We start from the raw sequence: 22,019 nt of genomic DNA on the forward strand, positions 1-22,019 counted from the left end.
GCGGTTGGTACACCGCCCATGAATAATAGCTAGATGATAGCTATCCTTATCTACTCTAGTTCGTGGCTCAGTTAGTATGCCACCTTAGTTAGTTGAGTTTGGTTTGAGACCCATATATAGGGTTCTTCTATTTCTATGTACTAGACTTCTTTTTGGCTTACATAACTAAGAAGAGGAAAACTGTTTTCAGCCTCCATCCTTGTGTGTATTCCCCCATTGTGCAAGCAAGAAAGCTACAAGTGAGACTCCTTCCTTCTCTCCCACAATCTTGACATTCTTTACATCCATTTGTTGCAATCTCCAACCTTTGGCTACTGCCAAAGCAATCACACATCTGACAGTTGCCATCCTAGCAACTGGACTGAAGGTTTCATCATAATCTATGCCATATGTTTGGGCATAGCCTTTTGCAACTAGCCTAGCTTTGTACCTGCTAATAGAACCATCTGCATTGTGCTTAATCTTATAAACCCACTTACATCCAATAGCTTTCTTTCCCTTCGGCAATGATACTAGATCCCAAGTCTTATTGGCCTCTAAAGCAGCCATCTCCTCATCCATTGCTGCATCCCAATGAGCATGACCAACAGCCTCCTCAAAACATGTGGGCTCAACATCCTCAACTAGTTTCACCATATAAGCATAATGGTGAGCTGCATAACCTTCAAAACCAAATCTTTTAACAGGATATCTCACCCTGCTAGACCTGCGTACCACTGGATCACTCAATGGAGTCTTTGCATTAACGCGTGCTCTCTGCACACCTGGAGTTCTCACTGAAGGAATGCCAAGCTCATCATCCAAGCTCTCTGAGCCACTGGAGTCTCCATCAAGAACTGCATCAATGCCTTCTGACACTTTATTCTTTCCTTTGTCTTTACCTGTAGTGCTATTAGATGCACCCGAAGATGTAGAGGTACTCCTTAGTCTCCCAGACCAAGGACTACCAGATGATGTCTCAGGTCCACTAAGAGTTCGTGATTCTTGCTTTTCAGCCTGCACATGAGTGTCATGATCATCATCAACATCCAATGCATCACCACTAGATGCATACCAACTGCTCATTTCATCAAAGATGACATCCCTACTCACTCTGAACTTACATGTGACAGGGTTGTAACAGCGATACCCTTTCTGCTCTAAAGAGTATCCAATAAAGACACACTTTTCAGCCTTTGGATCCAGTTTCTTCCTCAACTCATCTGGCACATGAACATACGCAATGCAGCCAAACACTTTCAAGTGTGAAACATCAGGCTTCTTACCTGTAAAACATTCTTCGGGGGTCATACCATGAACTGCAGCTGTGGGAGTTCTGTTCATAATATAGACAACAGTATGAACAGCCTCAGACCAAAAATGCTTAGGCATATTCTTTTCAGCCATCAAGGCGCATGCAACTTCTACAATATGCCTGTTTTTCCTTTCTGCAACCCCATTTTGCTATGGGGTATACCTGCATGTGAACTGTCTCTTTATCCCATGAGACCTCAGAAAATCACTGAACTCATTTGAGAGGTACTCTCCCCCTCCATCTGACCTCAAGCACTTTACTTTCAAGCCTGTTTCTCTTTCAACTGCAGCCTTGAAAGTTCTAAAGTGCTCAAAAGCTTCACTCTTTTCCTTCATAAAATATACCCACAGCTTTCTAGAACAATCATCAATGAATGTGACAAAGTATGAACTACCTCCAAGAGATACATTTTGTGTAGGCCCCCAAATGTCTGTATGCACAACATCAAGGATATTTCTGCTTACATCTCTGTCATGTGAAAAGGGTTGTCTTGCCTGCTTACCAAACTGACATGCTTCACATACCTTCTGAAATTCTGCAACTCTAAATGTAGGCAAACCTGTAACCAACCCTTTGGACTGCATTGATTTCAGCCTTTGTACATTTGCATGCATGTCCAATGCGTTTGTGCCAAATTTCAATGTCTGCAACAACACCTTTTCCTTTGGCATACATAGCAGCATTCATAGTAGGAATTCTAGCATCCAGAGTAAACATACGTCCAACTCTACTTCCCTTTGTTACCAACCTGCACTTGTCATTGAAGTCTTCTACAAAGCAGCCCTTTGCATTAAATCTAACTTGCAGCCCTTGCTCTACCATTTGACCGACTGACACCAAGTTCTTTGTAATAGATGGCACATGTAATACATCTGAAAGACTCTTTGTCTTACCATCATGCAAGGACAAGGGAACTTTTCCAATGTGTGAAATTGGGTGGCATGAATCATCACCCATCTGCACATAACCTGCATTTTGCAAATCCTACATCTCTCCAAACCATTCTGCATGGCTGGTCATATGATTGGATGCACCTGAATCAACATACCAAACATCTTCATGTGTTCCCTTTCCTGTAACAGCATTCAGCATATGCTGCATAACAAACAAACGTTCATTTTTGTCTTCATTCTGTCGTGAAGACGATGCATAGTTTCCTTGCTGCAACTTACCACTCCGGATATCATCTTTCTTAGCATAACATTGGGTTGCAATATGACCTGTTTTGCTACAGTAGTGGCACACAATACCAGAGTTGTTAGAACCTCTGTTTTGCCATCCACCTCTTCCTCTAAAGCTCCCCCTGCCTCTAAAGTTACCACGACCTCCTGAAACCTGCATATCACTAAATTGCTGATTCAATCTGTTTTGCTAGTTATCACTACCACGTCCTGTACCACGGCCTCTTGAAGAGAACCTACCACGTCTCCTTCCTGAACTGGAGTAGAAAGCCTGGACCTGTTCACCACTTCTTTCAGATGTCTCACTCTGCATGTTGATTTCTTCAGTGATCATTAGAGAGACAAACTCATCGAAATCTGGAAATGGCTTTCTGACATATACGGAAGTTACAAAAGACTTCCAAGCCTTTTCATTGTTAAGTCCACCCAAGGTAGACGACACCAAATCATCATCATCGGGCATTGCATCAATCGCTGCCAATGCATCTGCAATGCTCCTTACCTTCAATGCATACTCATTGATAGACATCTTCCCTTTCTTCAATGTATTCAACTCTTGCTTGAGTTGAATCTTTCGTGCCTTTGTATTTACAGAAAACATACTTTCAAGTATGGTCCAAGCTGCATATGAATTCTCTGCATTTCTAATGTGTCCCAGCATATTATTGTCAATTACTACAGACAACCAATACATTACCTTCTTGTCTTTTGCATTCCATTCCTTCCGTGCCTTTGTCTCTTATGCAGTTGGAGGATCACTCACCTCCGGCTCCTTTTCTTCACCTGAAACAAACTCGTAGAGGCCTTTTCCAATAAGGAAGTTCGTGACACAGAACTTCCATGAAGGGTAGTTGTTCTTGTCGAGCTTCTCAATGATGGGGCTTCCACTGTTCTCTGCCATTATCACAAAACTAATACCAAACAGCAAGCAAATCTTCTGCAACTCTCGACCTGTAGTGCACAGCAATACACCAGACAATCTTTTTCACTATCTGCTCAACAATACATGCAATCTGCAGCCTGTTTGCAGATAAACCTTGTGTTTACTCACTGGGAAACACCTTTGAACTTACAGATCTGAAATCTGTAACATGCGCACCCACTTTCGGTCAATACAGTCGAAGTCACAGCGTACCCTGAAACTGCTGTCCGCAACCTTGCGGCTCTAAAACGGGCCCTGAAATGGCCTCAAATGCCCAAAATAACTGCGGATAAGCCCTAAACGGCTTGCCTGCAGAATATACAGCGCTCTTCGTGCACACCAAATCTCACTGCAATCTGAGATTTTTGCTCTGCCCTGCTTTCGGTGCCTCCACAGGCACTATCCAAGAGAAAGAGTGGAAGGATGGGAGAGCTTCTTACCCGTGGCTTGCTTGCTCGAACCTTGCTTCTTCTCCTTTGCTTTAACCTTCGAAATCAGCCTCTCTCAGTGGTGCGGCTCTGATACCATGTCAAGATTCGCGTGGTGGGGTGAGTTGCTCAAGATGATGCGCCGAACACACACAGAATGCACAAGGATAAGCTCACTCAAGAGACAAGAAGAGAGATGGAGGCCAAAACGTTTTCTTGCTAATTTCTTCTTCTTCTTCCACATACTTTACAATGTACACAAAGTATAGATAAGATACAACATAAAAGGAAAGTGGCCTACTAAGTCAAACAATGCATAACTGACTACACTAGTCGACTGGCGCTATAACTATGCCAGTTGTAAATAGGTGAAACAACCTGAATATAATAAGTAATGAGTCAGTGGCCATGTGAGAGTCATAATGACCACCGACGTGCTAAGTGTAGACGTGTGGACCCATCTAACCAGGCGGTCCATCATCAATGTCCGCATGTGTTGAGCTTGTCATCTCAACATCATAAAGTTACACCTTATTTTCATTGTAACTTTCTCCTCCAAACTCAAAATATGGTTGTTTAGGTACTCAAATCGACCGGAATAGACGTGACCTATAAGCCAAGTGAGTAAAATTTCAAAAATTGTATTTTCTTGACAAAGAATGCTACTTTGCATAAAACATGTTTCTTTTTTGTACTTTTAGGTCTCAACGCCCCCTAGCACTAAATATAACTCCTTGCATGTGTTCTATTCACCCAAAATTGTCATCAAGTTAGTATAACTCAATAACCAATATTTATACTAGTTCCAAACTTAGAAAATCTGTCAAGTTTGTGAGTAAATATCCCATAATTATATATTTGGATTATTGATATGTATTTTTTTATATTATTTTTCCTTCATTTAACATGTAATCACATGACATCCACCCCTCCGAATTTACACATCCTCTAGATGGGCCATAACTACCCATCCTTGTCCCCTCCAAGCTCCACACTCACCTCAAACTCCTCTTCCATTGCATCCACGTCTTTGATTTCATCTACCATATCATACACTTCCACTTCATCCTCTCAATCATCATATTGTTTTTCACATAAGTTCTCCACTGCATATACCTCTTCATCCCTTCTCTTAAACACTTTGATTCAATTACCTGCAATGGGTATATCCAAGGAAGTCCCATCAAGCTCTATCAGTGAATAAGTAGCATTGTCATATATGCTACTTATTCACTGATAGAGCTTCTATCATCATATTGTTTTTCACCTAAGTTCTCCATTGCATATACCCCTTCATCCCTTTGATCTCTTAAACACTTTGATTCAATTACCTGCAATGGGTATCTCCAAGGCAGTCCCATCAAGCTCTATTAGTGAATAAGTAGCATTGTCATAGATGAAAGCTTCACTATATAAGGCCCGAACCATCTTTGGCTACCTTGCGGATAGTGCTATGCTGATTTTCTAGGCTATTGTCATAGAACAAGACCCAGTCACCCTCTTCAATTGCTCTAGGACTTAGCCTACATCTACTATCAAACATGTCCATACTTTGTAGCTTTACCTCCTTAAGCTTCTACACTACTCTCTACATATCACTTGGTCTTCTCTCAAGTTGTCTTATGAAAAGAGTCTAGAGTTTCTCTTTGTAAATATCATCCTTCCAAGGCAACCTACATACTTTGATGCACAACTTGTGACCAACCTACACACTTTGGTGCACACACATTTTCAGGGCATACTACCGAGTTTGAGAACAAGTAGGCTTTTCAATCTATCTCGAATGTCTTCTCAACTACTCATTCCACATCAAGTATTGATAGAATAGTAGTTTGTAACATGAGGACTATAGCTATTATGAAGCTCGACACAAAGCACTAGTGTCTCAATCTAGTAAAAATTGCTCTTGAAGTAATCAAAAACTCACAATGACAAGCACATTGGCTTGAGGTGTGGAGCTATAAAGATAGTTAAGAAGGTGCAAAAGGATATGCTTGACCTTCAAATGCATAAATCTAGTCTAGTGCAAAATGAGGTCAAAATTACAAATGAGGCCAAAAGGATATGCATCAGCTTCAAATACATAAATCTAGGCTAGTGCCAAACAAGGTCAAAATCACAAAGCTTGAGGGATGCTCACCACCATCAGAAAGGAATCCCTAAGAGACATCGGTGTTGAGGTTACAAACATACCTGACATCAATTGGTTTGTTGGTGAAGAGGTGGCAAAGCTATCTATTTCATGGATGTGAAGGGCCTTGGAATGAAATATTGATAATGCTAGCACATGGTGATGTGCATGGAATGACCACAATGCAGTTAATATATGTTTGTGTACTTTACAATAAACTACTCATTACTATATCACACTTTAGATATTTTTTGTTTTTCCCATATAGAGAAAGTGAAGAAAGGACCAACTAAAGCTACATTTGGATCATTGATTGATGGCATTGGCAATACTTTACAATTCAATTTTTCATTCTCCTCTTAAAATAATATTTTGCATACTCCTTTTTGCAATTGGATTCTTTGTTTGATGGCTTACCACCAAGCAAGGGATGCCCCTCCTCTTATGGTAAACCTCGTATGGGTCACCATCAAGCAAGGGAGGACCCTCTCTCTTGCAGAGAGAGCTTGTGTTTCTTGGTAGTGACCCTATTGTGATGTGAAGCCCGCATGGGACACCAGTAAGCAAGGGAGGCCTCTTCCTCTTACAGAGAGAGCCCATATTACCTCTTGGTAGCAATCCTTGTATGCTGTGAAATTTGCACAAATCATCACCAAGTGAGGGAGGGTCCCCTCTCTTGTGAAGAGAGCCCACATCATCTAGTAGTGACCTTTCTCCTTATTTTTATTTTGTGAAGCCTGCATGGGTTACCATCAAGTGAAGAAAAATCCTCTCTTGCAGAAAAACCTTCTTGTATCATTGGCAATGACCCTTTTTTCTTATTCTCTCTTTTATGAACATGAAACGAGATGAAGTACAAGCTGGAGTTTGAGGATGACGTGGAGGAAACCCCAAATGACAAGCTTTTTATGTTTCTTCACAGTGCAAGTGCTCATTCCTATGCTAATGAGTTGTCCCATATGTTTACTTTGCCATTTCTTATTGAGAATGTTTTGCATTCCTATACAAATATGTTGAGTATGCACATGGAAGAATATTGAAGAATGACTTCAAGTGGCATAGTGAACATAAAGGCATAGGGATATGTTTACACTCATGACTTTGTGACCAACAAAGTCACAAAGAAAAAGCTAGCTAGGGTGCTAGATAAATTACATGATAATGTATACAAGGACACATAGAACTACCAAAAAAACTCAAAGAGATGTCACCTTTTGCAAATTCCCTTTGCATTTCTTTGCTATTTTCATCTCCTAGGGGATGAGAATGACTTGGAGGGAGCTTCAGAAGGATCGTATGCTAAGGATAGAAGATAGCCCACCATTATGATCAGAGAGGTTGAAGAGGTAGATGAGACGATATGCTTTGAGCAAAGGAGTTGGAGAGAGTGGAGGCTACTTTTATAGATCTTTGATTGAGCTTTAGCTTTCCCTTGATGACCTAGATGGTGTGCAATCGATCAACACATGCAAGCAAAGAAGCCTATCCATCTCACATTTGCCTACATTTACTATATTGGATGGCAAATATTATTGGTTATTGGCCAATATAATGGATTAACTATACATCCATGAGGACTACTGTTACATTAATAAGGTAAATTACGGGAAGCAGGCACGAGGGATGACCGTCCGGGGGCCTTGGGCGCCCAAATGGGGTTTAGGGGAGCCTAGAATTAAAGAGAGTCCAGGATTAGTAGGACTCACCAAGAAGTGACGGCTGGCAATCGGATCACGATGGGAGTTGCTAGCAATTAACTAGGCAAGGTTGGGAGGAAAAAAGGGATCTCGTGCCCCTATTGAGAATCGGACTGTGTGGTCTTCCATTCTCCTTATCATATTACCTCCTTTCTTTATTGAATCGCCATCTCGACTACAACATTGGTATCAGAGCCGCTATCGCATCCTGCTGGAGCCGTTGGGTCCTGTTTCAGCCAACGGGTCCTGATTTTGTCAGTTATTCATGAAGTTTTTTTTCGGCGTCTTAAGGCGTGAGAGTCAGGCGACTAAGGCGTGATGATTAGGCGACTAAGGCAAGGGTTAGGCGACTTGACGGACACGTCACCCGTCATCTGTTATAACTGGCCCTGCAGCAAGATGTATAGCGTGAGACGGTACTCCACATGCCACACGTCATACACGACTGTTTTGGAGAACAGTAATACAATGGCAGTCAAACTCGTCACCAGCAGTCAGTTACACCTATTTTATACATAGAAGACGTACTGATGGTTCACGTGACCATTAAGAAGGGGGATATTTAGTCCCGCTCCTTACTAGCCATTTCTGCCAATAAGCTTCATTTCGAGCGTGATTGGCTTAGTTTGGGAAGATAAATTATCCCTCACTCTTCGGGCTTATCAATAAGACCAGCAACAGTTGCCCTGTCATTATAACCAGGGAAGTACTTTACTTTGTACACAAATTTCTTATCTTTGCTTTCCAATTCCAGTGTATTAATGGCAGAAAAAGGGAAAGAGGGAGTAATGGAAGGTTCTAGTTCTGGGGACCACCCTATGGTAGATCCCCATGAAACGGAGATGCAAGAAGAACAGTGGGAATAATTCTTTGCCACACGAGAACAATTTGATGATCCAACTGCTCGTGTGCAGGCACAGGGGGTTGAAATGGAATTTTTAACTCAAACACTCACCGAAAAAAATCTCAATTAACTTTATTACTAGAAAGGGATAAAAATAAGATAGAAACCTCGGATATCCCATCTTCATCGAAAGATTTAGATGTGACTATGCGAGATCCTAAGGAACCCCACCATAAGTTGAGGGATAATCCAGTTCTAAAAGATATGAAACCCCCTCAGTTTCACGGGGAGGAAAAAGATAGAAATAAAGACACTATCTTTAATTTTCTCCAAAAATGGGAAGATTTACACAAACTTAAAAATACTCCACCACATCTCCAAGCGCTAGAGGCCAGTTTAACTTTGGGGCCAAAGGTGTATAAATGGTGGCGAACTTTAAAGGAGGCAAATAAAATACCTGAAACTTGGGCTCAATTTGAATCTGTCTTTTTGAAAGAATTACTTCCTGAAAATGAAATGGAAAGAAATTGGGAAGATTGGGATTATGTCAGACAAAAGGGAAGACCCCTGCTGACATATCTGGAGGAATATCATGAGATAATCCTCAAATTGGAAGAAATAGATGAATTTCAAAAGACAAGAGGATTCATTAGGGGACTAGATAAGGCCTGTAAAAAGGAAGTAAAAAGGAGTTCACCTAAGATGCTGGAAGAGGCAACTAAATTTGCATTAATCAATGAAGATAGTACGCGTCCAGGTACACTCATTGATCTCACTGATATGGAGCCCAAGTCTAAGGAATTGGAAACCTCAAAATTTGTGGGAAAATTTAAAAGAAAAATGCCATTTTTTAAGGGCAAGAAACAACCTTTTGAAAAGAAACAATACGCAAGGTCAAAGTTAAGTCCAGATGACTTTGATAAGGCCAAAAAAGAAAAGGTGTGTTTCAATTGTATATCCCTTAACCATGTTGCTTGGAATTGCCCTCAAAGGAAAAAGGGGAAAGACAAAGGAAAGGATAAGGACAAGGGCAAGGGAAAAGAAAAACAAATCCATGTAGTGCAGACCCTAGAATTAAAGGGGCATGAAAGGTATTAATCTTTAGAGGTCTTGCACAAGGATGTACAACATAGGTGTTGTATGTCAACATCTATGTGGCAGCCTACCTTTGGGCCACATGATTTAGTTAGAGTGCATGGATTGATAGCTGGAAAGAGGGTTAGAGTCATGATTGATGACTCTGCTACCCACAATTTCATAAATTATGCACTTGTCAAAAAATTGAAACTTTCCCAACAAAAGAGTGGGCATCAATATGTTGTTCGTATGATGCAAGGTCAAGATAATAAAATATGTGATACAATGGTATCCAATTTGAAAATTGAGATCCAAGGATATAAAGATAAACTTGATTTCCAAATTATGAATATGGAAAAAGCCGATATTGCTTTAGGGAAGGAGTGGCTATGGAGATTGGAACCATCCTTAAAACGTAGTTATCATCATAATACACTGGAATTTGAAAGGGATGGTAAGACTTTTGTGATTCAAGGTGAACATGAAGTATCTAATAATCGTTTGTTGTGTTCCACTGAGGTTCAGAAGCTGATAAAGAAGGAAGCTTGTGAGGTATATATGTTATGGTTTCTTCCTGTACAAAACACTTTTACTTTCTATAATATAAAGCAACAATTTTCTTATGTTTGTGAGTTGAATGTAAACAATGAATTAAGTAGTTTGTTAGATAAATTTAAAGATGTGTTTCCTTTTGATTTACCAAGTGGCCTTCCACCAGATAGGGGTGATATAAATCACCCAATTGATACAAATAAGGATACACACCCTATTTCTAAACCACCATATAAATTAAGTGAAACATAGCACCAAGAATTTGAAATACAAATTAAGGATTACCTTGATAAAGGGTTTATACAACCTAGTAATTCACCTTGGGCTTCGCCAATTTTATTAGTAAAGAAAAAAGATGGTTCTATACGACTTTGTGTTGATTATAGAGCACTTAATAAAATAACGGTGAAGAATAAAATTCCTATGCCCAGAATGGAAGATCTTTTTGATCAATTACAAGGGGCAAAATTCTTCACAAAGATAGATTTAAGATCAGGCTATCACCAAGTAAGAATTAAGGCACAATATGTTCCTAAGATAGCATTTCGTACTAGATATGGGCATTATGATTTTTTGGTGATGCCTTTTGGCCTCACTAATGCACCAGCTACCTTTATGAAGCTGATGAATAGTGTGTTACGGCCCTATCTAGGACATTTTGTAGTAGTCTTCTTGGATGATATCTTGATCTTTAGTAAATCAAGAGAAGAACATTTGGAACACTTATAGTTGGTATTCCAACTGTTAAGAACACATTCCCTTTATGCGAAGAAAACTAAATGGGAATTCTTCCCACAACAGGTCAAATATTTGGGGCATATTATCTCGAAAGAGGGAATCAAGATGGATCTAGAAAAAGTAAGGGCAATTATTGAATGGCCATCTCCAAGGAACCTAGAAGAGTTGTAGGTCTTCCTAAGTTTATTTGGATTTTATCGTAGATTCATTCGAGATTATGCCAAAATAGCTGTTCCAATGACAGACCAACTTAAAGGGAAAGGAAAGAGTTTTAATTGGGGAACATACCAAAATGAAAGTTTTCAAAAACTTAAGGTAGCTGTTGCTACAGCTCCAATACTATTAATTGTGGATCTCAATAAACCATTTGTGGTTGAAGCCGATGCCAGTGATAAGGCGATAGGCGCGGTCTTATTACAAGAAGGTCGACCAGTTGCTTTTGAAAGCAAGAAATTAGACCGTGCAAAATAGAATTATTCTGTTTATGAGAGGGAGCTGTATGCAATAGTACATGCAATGAAGAAATGGAGGCACTATTTGTACGGTACCAAACTTTTGATCTTGTCGGATCATGAAAGCATTAAGTGGCTTAATGACCAACCGGATCTACAAGGACGTAAAGCCAGATGGGCCAAAATCCTCCAAGAGCTCGACTATGAGATAAGATATAGGAAAGGGAAGTATAATATAGTAGCTGATGCACTCAACAGAATGCCCATCATAAATGAATTGAGTTTTACGTAGTTCACTTCCGACTTGCTTGAATCTTTAAAAGGGAAATGCCAGGTTGATCCGCCATATTCCAACATATGGGAAGCAATAAAAAAATGCGGATCCAAATGAAAGTGCTTCTACTAAGGAAGGAATATCTGAGGATGTTCAACAAGGAAATGGAGCATCAGGGGTTGCTCAAACCGGATTCAAGTGGAAGAATTTTACCATTGATAATGGTTATTTACTCTACAAGGGTAGGCTATGTGTCCCGAAAGATAAAGAAATAAGGCGCCAGATACTCTTTAAGTGTCATGATACCCCTAGCGCGGGACATCCAGGAGTTAATAAGACTTATAGTCTTATTAAAAGGCAGTTCTATTGGCCTGGAATGAATAAGGACGTCCTTGACTATGTGGTCAAATGTAATAAATGCCAGGTTAATAAAGCTGAAAGATTGAAAATGGGAGGACTTCTCCATCCATTAGAGATTCCTTCAGGAAAATGGGAGAGTATCTCCTTGGATTTTATTGTTGCATTACCCAAAACACAGAGGAGGCATGACTCTGTGTGGGTGATTGTGGATAGGTTAACCAAAATGGCTAGGTTCATTCCAACTTCAACTGATGTTAAAACACCAGAATTGGCTAGATTGTTCGTAGAGAACATATACCGATTGTATGGCCTTCCGAAAAATATAGTTTCTGATCGGGATAGAAAATTTGATAGTCAATTTTGGCGTGCGGTATTTAGGAAGTTGGATACTAAACTTAGCATGAGTACGGTGGATCGCCCGCAAACTGATGGGCAAACTGAAAGGGTTAACTAAATCCTTGAAGATATGCTTAGGTCATATGTAAGTAAAAGGCAAACTAATTGGGAAGAGTATCTATCGATACCAGAGTTTGCATATGTAAGTAAAAGGAAAACTAATTGGGAAGAGTACCAGAGTTTGCATATAATAGTGCCAAGCACTCTTCCACTGGGTATAGTCCATTTATGTTAATGTATGGGTTTTAGCACAGAGCTCCTCATGCAATAGGACTGCATAAGGAAAAGGTTCAGGCAGCCAAGGACTTTTTGGAGGATATGAATAGTATGTTAAAATTTGCTTAAGAAAATATTAAGAAAGCTCAAAATCGAGCTAGAGCTTATGCAGATCCTCACTGAAGAGATGTCTCCTTTGAAAAAGGAGAATTGGTTTATCTTAAAGTGCATGAGTAAACTAAAACCATGAAAATGGGACAATGTCCAAAGCCTTCACCCAGGTATTGTGGTCCTTTCACAATACTTAAAAAGGTGGGAGAACGGGCCTACAAGCTCCAACTACCTACTGGTAGTAAAATACATCCAGTTTTTCATGTGAGTAAGTTAAGGAAAAAGTTGGGTGATTTGGATAATTTAATCTTAAATGATAACATTAAGGAGCTATTAGATGACCAATCTAATCCACATGAACCAGAAAGAATATTAAATGTTCGTAACAGACGAACAAGGAATACTATTTATCAAGAATGTTTGGTCAAGTGGAAAGATTGTTCAGAAGAAAGCTCAACATGGGGGCGAGTAAGTACCCTAAGAAAAAGGTTTTCCAATTTATAGTTAGACCTTCCAAGTATCGTTTTCGAGGACAAAACCGATTCTTAAGGGGAAGGAAATATTACATTAATAAGGTAAATTACGGGAAACATGCATGAGGGATGACCGTCCGGGGGCCTTGGGCATCCGAACGGGGTTTAGGGGAGCCTAGAATTAAAGAGAGTCCAAGAATAGTAGGACTCACCAACAAGTGACGGCTGGCAATCGGATCACGATGGGAGTTGTTAGCAATTAACTAGGCAAGGCTAGGAGGAAAAAAGGGATCTCGTTTCCCTATTGAGAATTGGACTGTGTGGTCTTCCATTCTCCTCATCATATTACCTCCTTTCTTTATTGAATCGCCATCTCGACTACAACAACTATAGTCTGATTGCACTAACGTAATTTAGTGAGACTAGGTAATGGATGAGACAAATCTATATCTCTTGGCTGATTCTGCAAGTGGAAGATGCAAAGTTTGTTACGGGCGAGTAGATACTCAAAAGCATTGAAGTAGAGGTCCTTCTGAGCAGTGACAATTGCCTACTAAAGAAGAAAGAGTTGCAATATTTGAAAGGATCAGCTTGGCCAACATGGAAAATTATGAGTCATTAGTTGCGCATGAGGATGCGTGTGGCACAATCTCTTTGTGGATGTGGTATTTTCTTGAAGGTGATAAAATCAACAAATATTTGATTGATACTCTCCTTGTTCTCAATCAATGATAATTCTTAGCTTTCTTTTCTAAGAATGCATCCTTACAATCAGGTCATAGTGTATAGTAAATGACTTCCTTACTCGCACAGAAAAGATACGGCTCTTTCACAATACATAGGAAAATTGGATCATACAAGGGTAGATGGCATGCATACATGCAATTACTATTCTTGCAATTTGTGGTAGAGAAAAAATGTATTAATTTGAGTGAATGATGAACATTATGCTCATCATTACACAAATTGTAATTTTTCACACAATGAGTACTCCCCTGACGAATGCAAGGCTCCCCTTTTACGCGAGCATATAACTAGTCCAATTTGCATCACAATAACCTATAAGCTCAATAGACTTACCATGCTCATAGAATAACGCATAAGACAATGTACCCTTCACATATGTCAAAATCCTCTTCTCATAGCATTTAGGTGAGGTTTCCTTGGCTATTATATAATCTCACTTATCAAAGCAACTACATAACTCAAGTTTGATCTAGTGATAGTGAGATAGATCAAACTACTAACCGTCTGTTTATACATAGTCACGTTCTCTATCACATTTCATGTATCAATAACCAGCTTTATATTTTTCTCCAGTGGCGTGTCCATGGGTTTGCATTCCCACATGCCATACTTCTCCAAAAAATTCTATGCATACTGTTTTTGTATCATCGATATCCCATCAGGTGTATGCATAACTTCAATACCTAAGAAAAATTTCAGCTCTCCCAAGTCTGTAACCTTAAATTCTTTTTGCAACATAGCTTTTATGTTATCAATGCCCTATATGTCATCACTTGTGATCACCAAATCAACATAGAGCACCAAAATCACATGTCCTATCTCTTTTTTCCTAGTAAGTAGGCTATTATCATCTTTGCTTAGTTGAAATTCAAGTGTCTATAAGTAGGAAGTAATCCTAGCATTCTAGGCTTGCAGAGCTTGCTTTAAGCCATACAATGATTTCTTCAATCTACATACATACTATGGATAGTCAAGATGCACATAGCCCTGTGGTGGCTGATCCATGTAAACCTCTTCTCCCAATTCATAAAGCATTTTTAATATCCATTTGATAAATATTTTTGGTGCACAGATCAGATGTTGTATGCGCGCGTAACGAGTGCCGGAAGGTCCCCAAGAACAAAAGAACTCTATTTTTGCACAAAAAACAAGAGAAAAGACTTGCACGACATGAAGCAAAAGACTAAGTGGATACAATCTCCCCCCATGCCTTGTGTGAGTGCTCCACAAAGCATGTATTTTATATATTATTCATCTCCAAGCTCAAAAAATAGCCCAATTTACAATTAGCACGATTTAGCTTTTGTGTTTGCTTTTGTCCCATTAAAGAGGTGCCCAAAGAGTCGGACTATGCCCAAATACACTGTCTAATAACAAATATTTAAATCGTGCGCCCATGTGCATACAAAATAATAAATAAATATCAGGTGCTTCAATAAATAAGCGTGTCAAAATAAATATTGGTGCCACGCCTAAGATGCGTGCCCATAAAAAATGATAATTTTTTCTAAATAAATTGAATTCACGCTATCGCCCAGTGCTTCCCAATGCCACTCCTGCCTACTCTACACATCAATTGAAGCATTCACAATTGTTAGAAAATAGTAAAATTAAACCGACAAAAGTGACTATCTAGCAGTCTTTAGCTACAAAATAAATAAATTGGTTAGAACTCAATCCTAACCTTAATTTATTACGAGTGCGCACTCTAAACTCATAAATGTCCATTAATTTAAATATGTATTTTGCGGAATCACCCACTATAGAATCACCCACTTGCACATTAAATTAACAAGACGCCCGAAAAGGACAGGCATCCCCATTGACTCTTTGCAGAAGGAATCCACCCTGTGTATGAGCCCCGGAAACAAATATAATTTTACAGAATCCACCACAAAACCTCACGAAATCCACCGTGGAATATGCCTCATGGCATCATACCCCCGAGGTGGGATAGCAATTGTCCTCAATTGCTATTAGCTCAATGTGGAGCCAGTAAGCACTTAGGTCTCAAGCGTGCATCCATTGAGCCTCTTCAGTAGGATGTTTTTTAAACTTAACCAAATATCTAGAATATCTACAGCCAGTTCTAGTGGTCATAAAGTCAGAGTTTCAGGTTCAAGGATTTCAGTTTCTTCTTCTAGCAAAGGAGGGTTTTCATAGACAGGATGTACATGTAATTGGCCCCTAAAAGGTCTTAACAAACTAATATGAAAAGTGTTGTGGATTTTCCAGTGTTGTGGTAATTCTAGTTTAAATGCATTGTCATTGATTTTGTGAATGATCTTGAAAGGTCCATAAAATCTAGGAGCTAATTTTACAACAGGGTATTTGTCAACGCTTTGTAATCTTCACTTTTCAATACGTAACCAAACATAATCATCAACTTTGAAACTCATAGCTTTTCTTTTCTTATTGGCTTGTTTTGTATATGATTGCTGGGCTTTCGCAATCATATCTTTAACTTCATAAAAAATAGTAGCATGCATGTTAGCAATATTATCAACAGCTTGAACTTTGTTTGACAATGATGTAACAGGTGTAGGTAATCTATATCCATAAATAATTTCAAATGGTACTTTCTGTGTAGCTGTATGTGGTGTGTTATTGTATGCAAACTGAAGTAAATGTAAATGTGTATCCCATGTTTGTGGTTTTGAAATTGTGTATGCACGCAAAAGATCTAAAATGGTACTCTTAGTAGCTTTTGTTTGCCCATTTGTTTCAGGATGAAATGCAGATGAAAAATCAATCTTTGTTCCTAAATTAGCAAACAAAGTAATCCAAAAATTATTGTAGAATCTAGAATCATGGTTAGAAATAATAACTTTTGGAAAACCATGATTAGTGAAAACAGTTTTCAAGAACAATTGAGCAACTTGAGATGTAGTTAACGTTTTCTTGCATGGAATGAAATATGCTTGTTTTCTAAACCTATCGACAATAGTTCAAATCATGTCATGATTAGCTTTAGTGTTAGGCAAACTAGTGATAAAATCCATTGAGATCTGTTCCCATGGTCGTTTTGGAATTGGTAAAGGCAATAATAAACTATATTGTTTACCATGGTATCGTTTAACTCTTTGGCAAATTAATCATTCAGATACAAAGTTAGATACATCAGATTCCATGTGTGGCCAATAAAAATCTTCAATCACTGTACGCAAAGTAGAAATAATTCCTCTATGGCCTTGGTATAGGGGACAATGAATTTCATGCAAAACAAATGATCGAAATGGAACAATTACACATAATCTTTTTTCATAAAACATAAATCCATCAATGTAAGACAATGAATCAATGGGAATCCAGTTATTTGCAACTAATTTATTCCAATCAGCTTGAAAACCAGGGTCTTGGTCATAGGTATCTTTCATAGGGAGAAGAGAGTCAAAATATATCACATAGATATTATGAATAGTTGGTCTTCTACTTAAAGCATCGGCAAAACATTCTTTTTTCTGGGTTGATATTGTATGAGTGGATGAAAACTTTGAATAAAAACAGCCCATTTAATGTGTCGGTCAGATATTTGTGGTTGACTAAGGATATGTTTAATGCTTTTTTGGTCAGTTTTGATCATGAATTCAGATCCCATTAAATAGTATTTCCATTGACGTAAAGCTTGTACTACAGCTAGCAATTCTTTATCATAAGTAGAATACTTAAGTTCGGAAGGTTTAAGTTTGCAGCTAGAGTAGGCTATGGGATGTAATGAGTGGGGATCACGGGAACATGGCATGGGAACATACCAGTCACACTGACGGTACATAAGGTGCAAGAGGGTATTTTGAGGCATCACAGAAATGATCAAGAATCTCTCTTTTCACCTTCACAAGCTTTCATGGCTCCTTCTTCTTCTTCTTCTTCCTCCCTTTCCTCTCTTTCTCTCTCTTCTCCCTGTCTTTCTCTCTCTTCTTCTTCTTCTCCTGCAGTCCTTCTCTCTCTTCTCTCCCTTAATTAGGACAATTAGGTCTCTTTCATTACAAGTGGTATCAAAGCTTTGTCCTTGATTCTTTTCTTTTCCCATAGATTTAGGGTTGTTATAGTTTTCCCACAGTTAGAAAACCCCATTTACATCTCTCTCACAGGTACACAGGAGTACTCAGGCAGGCTGTCAGCCCTCTTGAAGACTATGGTAGCCTTTCTTGGAGATTTCCCAAGAATCATGGACACATCTGGAGGCGGGCAGACAAATTTTGAAAGTCGTCACTAATTTTCATGTAAGTTTCTTGAGGGTTTTGGGCAAAAGGAGTGTAGCAGAGTTAGCATGAGTAAAATCCATTCCAATGCCATAAGATCTAAGGAAAATGATTGAGATTAATATTCAGCATGCATACAATGTCTGGGACTCCTATTATCTACTTGGACTCATACATTCTCTCAAACAAGTGGATAGGATTCAACAAGAGGCTTAAATGGAGAGAATGAGAGCCAAGAATCGGTTACCTTGAGTCTTTTGGAGAAGAAGGCAGCCACTAATGCCACTTCAGTCCTTCATGAGAGCTCCAATTTGATCCCGCATGCTCCATAGCTCCAAAATGGTTGTGCTTTGTCAAGAAAGGATGAAGTCAAGCTTGGGGAAGAAGGATTCTTCCATGGGGAAAGGGTATTGCTTGCATAGACTGATTAAGGGGGTGATTCCTTCTAGACGAGCACTCCATAATGCCTTCTTGCTTCCAAGAAGCCTTCAAATCTTGAGAATGAGCTCCAATGTGGCTGTAGCTTGGGGTAGCATGGCTCAGGACCTTCCCATGAAGAGCTCTTGCTGAGATTGAAGCTCTACTTCCATAGCCATGGCTGCCCACAAGTGCATATCTTCAAATCTTGCTTCTAATCTTCTTCCCATGCTTCTTGATGGCTGAAGTCTTGAGCTAGGCTTGAAGAGGGACTCCCAAGGACCAATAAAAGACCAAAATCTTCAAGATTTTTGAGCTTGATGCCAAGTTTCCATGGCTGCCATGGATTGCACAAGATCAAGGTTTCTTGAAGTGGAAAGAGGAGTCCAAGGGCTGAGGAGGAAGCCTTCAATGTTGCCCTAGAGACTTGCCAAGAGCCAGGTTTTTGCTTACCCATAACCTGTTTGGCTTCTTGTGAATTGGTTGAGCTAAGAATTGATTTAAAAAAATCCTATGTATAAGGGTGAGTAGGCAGTGAGTCACTGTCGGTAAGCTCTCTATCCCTATTCCCCATTCCAATTCCATGCACTTCATGAAAAGCCCAAAATTTTGATTCCTAAAATGCATCTCACGCTAGGTGTTTAATTAATAAATGTTTGCCATGTATATTCCGGGTGAGGTAAATCCCGATGCCAGGCGAGGTGGCAAGACAAAAGAGGGGTGACCCCCCCTTGCCATCAAAGACCCTGAAGGGGTGCACAACCCGGCTCGGGGGGAACTTCGCCCACCTCCCGGTGATCCGGAGCCCAAAGAATTATTGCAAGTGCAGGTACATTTGATGGAATAGCTCGAGCCCTGATCATTTGAGTCTAAATCCCTCTACATGCATTGGTAATGTCATGTATCACTTGGAAATGTATGGTGGATGCAATGCAAGAAGGGCAGGGTATGCAGTTATGGAAATGGTCTCAGCAATGAACTACGAATGCAAAGGATGTATGACTCTATGTGGCATTGAGAGTCGCCGTTGAGGCCCTGGATGTTTGGGATAAGACCCTCACCATTGGGATAAGGTATGCTCCTTGAGGGAGTCTTTGCAGGGTATTGCAGACAGTCAGTCCTACACAGTCAGCCCGCAAAATTTGATTATAGCAAAGCCTTCTTGTTTGATTGAGCATGGGCTCTATAGCTTGTTTTGAAGAGGGCATCCTCCTCTTCGATCTGAACTAAAAACCTCCCCATTCTGCCTTACCGTTTGGAAGATACACTCAGTTTTGTGCTCAGAGGTACTATGGGATAGGCAGCAGTCCAACATAGTTAGCCCACAAAACTTGATTATAGCAAAGCCTTCTTGTGTGATTGAGTACAAGCTCTATAGCTTAATTTGAAGAGGGCATCCTCCCCTTCGATCTAAACTAAAAATCTCCCTATTCCGCCCTAAGGTGTGGGAGATACACTCAGTTTTGTGCCCAGAGGTACTGTAGGACACAGGCAACGGTCCTACACAATCAGCCCACAAAAATTGATTACAGCAAAGCCCTGATCATTTATTGTCAGAGATATTTTTATATAGACTCATAGAGGGGATTGAGGGCTTTCATTTGAAATAAAAAGTTTGGCGATCGGAGCTTGTAGCTCAAGATATCGTCGTTTCTATAACAAGGGGTGTGGTGGACTGCACTTGGGATGGCAGGCCACAAGGGTAAAGCAAAGGCCCAGGAGGACTTTCAGCATGAAATAAGGGACTCCCGTGCCTCAATGAACAATCCTAGCTCAGCCCAGGAGGATTGTGAAGACATGTTTGAAGAGGGTGCCCCCGAGATAGACCGCTTATCTCTGCTCAACCAAACCTTATGCCAACATGAGACCCATCATGCTGAACGACATCGAGAGATGGAGCAACACCACAAGGAGATGGAAAGCCGCCAAGATCACTATCATTTTGAGATGATGGCCAAGTTTTACTTACTCATAGAGCGCATGGGTGCCCTCATCCCCGCCATCGCCCCCCCTCGGATCGACCCAAGGAGTATGTCCCTCCCCATGAGGCTAACCGCCCTCCCCCCTTGGAGACCGGGCGTAGCTCACAAGGTCTCGATGGTACCCATGGCATTCCCCATAGCACTTATGAGACAGGTGAGCCTTCCACCTGACATGATGAACCCCTCCTTCCCTCCCCCGTTACGAATCCTTCAAGCCCATCCTTGGCACCCCAACTCCCTCATAATGGAAGCTATTTGCACACTCAGGGAAATGGCTCCAATGCAAATCTTGGGTAGCATCATGAAATGCACGGAGTACATGGGCAACATGCACATGGAAATGGGCAGCATGCATATGGCAATGGGCAGCATGCATATGGCAATGGGCAACATGTATATGGCAATGGGTAGCATGCATATGGTAATGGGCAGCATGGACATTTTGGACAGCAAGGTCCTAATGGGCAATTTGGTCCTCATGTAATGCAAGGGAAGCATGGCCCCCATGGAAATTTTGGACAGCCGGGGATTGGACAGTAAGGCATCTATGGGTAGCATGTAGCACATGGCATTCATGGGCAGCAAGGCCCAAATGAGTTGCGTGACAAGATTGTGTTTACTAAATTCAATGGGCAGTCCTCATCCCCAACTGAACTAGAGGAATGGACCTCTAAATTGGAAGCCTATTTTCTCATCTACCCTCGTACCGATGAGGCAAATATTATTTTTTTCTCCCTTCATTTAGAAGGTTTTGCCCACACACGGTGGAGATTCGTTCAAAGAGAAAATCAGCAGTTTTGTGATTGGGAAGAGTTCAAGAGTGCATAGAAAGGGGCTGCACCCTGTCTACACCATCAGTGTTGTTGGTCAAGGCTTCCTATGGCGGTAACGTGGGTTGCATGCCCTTCACTTGGAGGTGGGGATGGTCACACGGCTTTTAAATGGGTGATGAGAGGAGGACTTGAGGAGCTTAGCCTGTTAGACCCAACTCTTCTCCCTGTGCTTGACTATCATTACTTGTGTGTGTTGATATTGTTTATACATGGTGACACAAAAATCAGTGTTTATTTATATACATACTTATGAATCCATGTCACTTCACGAGGATAAGAACCAATTGTAGAACTCGGGGTTGTACTGGAGCGTGGCACACGCATCCAGCACTCGTGGCAGCTTACTTAGTACCAATAGATATTTTGCCACATCGAGCAGCATGGAACCTTGTCCAAGTCTACTGGCAATATGTAACTCCTCCTCAGTGAGAACCTTATCAAACAGAGCATTCTCTTGGCTAGTTCCAGCTAAGTCCGTACCCCGAATGGCAGTCAGCATTCAAAGGGAAGTTGGTGCCACATATGTTAGGTCCCTTTGGGATCACCATGTGGCCAATCGCTCCTCAGACATTGTCATGATCTGAGCCCCTAGTTCGGCCATTGCAACGCAGCGTTCACACCAACGCTGTTCAAATTGACTTCAGTCCTCTGTTAGTCGCTTTAGTTGCTCTATGTCTATGAGATTCGGTCGG

Source organism: Lygodium microphyllum, chromosome 9 (assembly GCF_053477565.2).
Source record: "Lygodium microphyllum isolate KBCC chromosome 9, Lygodium_microphyllum_v1.1.10, whole genome shotgun sequence".
NCBI classification, from domain to species: domain Eukaryota; kingdom Viridiplantae; phylum Streptophyta; class Polypodiopsida; order Schizaeales; family Lygodiaceae; genus Lygodium; species Lygodium microphyllum.